Here is a 952-nt window from a genome sequence, read left to right as displayed (position 1 = left end):
ATTTTTTAATTGAATTTAATTGCTTGCCATTTTAATTTTACCATATTTCAACTTGCTTATTTCAAATTGATGCAATTTTAGTTTAATTAATACATTGTTGGATAGATTATTAATTTTGCACATATAGACTTCATACTCAAACACCCATCAATTTATTACTTTAATTTCAAGAAAAAGATAGAGCATTGGATTGGCTTGACTCTTTACCTCACAACTCCATCACAAATTGGGAGCAACTCACTGATGCATTTCTTGCACAATATTTTCCACCTGGAAAAACTCAAGAATTGAGGAATCAAATGACAGCTTTCAGACCAAGAGAAGATGAAACTCTCTATGAGTCATGGATGAGATGGAAGGAATTAGAGAGACAATGCCCACATCATGCCATTCCAAAATGGATGATAAACCAGAATTTTTACACAAATGTCACTCCTGCAATTAGAGGGATTATTGATGCTCAAACAGGAGGAGAATTTATTATGAAGCATGAAGATGAAGCTTATGAGCTATTGGAGAAAATTGCAAAGAGTACTCATCTTTGGAGTAGTCCAAGAGGACCAGCTCCAACTCAAAGGAGGCAAGCTGCTGGAATGTATGATCTTGATCCGTTCAAAATGATTAATGTAAAGTTCGATGCACTTACAAATGTTTTGGATAAGAAGATGGAAGATTTGAGTATGTTGGTTAGTTCATCATCATCATCTGGAAGTTCACAACAAGTGGCTTATGCAGAGGGAACTACCAGCTGTGGAGTAGACTATGGAGAGCAAGCAGCATATGTTGGTAATTATGGAAACAAACAAATGGGGAATCCTTACTCTCAAACCTATAATCCAACTTGGAGGAATCATCCCAACTTTTCATGGGGAAATCAGCAAAATCAAGTCCTAAATCAGAATTTTCAACCACAACAGCAACAAGGAATTCCATATCAGCAAAATAGGCAACC

At 35.9% G+C, this 952-nt stretch overlaps 1 non-coding gene across 1 annotated transcript; it reads right to left on the bottom strand.

Annotated features, from left to right (window-relative positions):
* Positions 1 to 284: 284 nt before the first annotated feature.
* LOC131181748 (small nucleolar RNA R71) lies at positions 285 to 391 on the bottom strand. The gene has a single exon (XR_009150227.1). It is a non-coding gene; the product is annotated as a small nucleolar RNA R71 (small nucleolar RNA).
* Positions 392 to 952: the final 561 nt, after the last annotated feature.

This window comes from Hevea brasiliensis, chromosome 7, assembly GCF_030052815.1.
Source record: "Hevea brasiliensis isolate MT/VB/25A 57/8 chromosome 7, ASM3005281v1, whole genome shotgun sequence".
NCBI classification, from domain to species: domain Eukaryota; kingdom Viridiplantae; phylum Streptophyta; class Magnoliopsida; order Malpighiales; family Euphorbiaceae; genus Hevea; species Hevea brasiliensis.
This window is presented reverse-complemented; position numbering and strand designations above follow the sequence as displayed.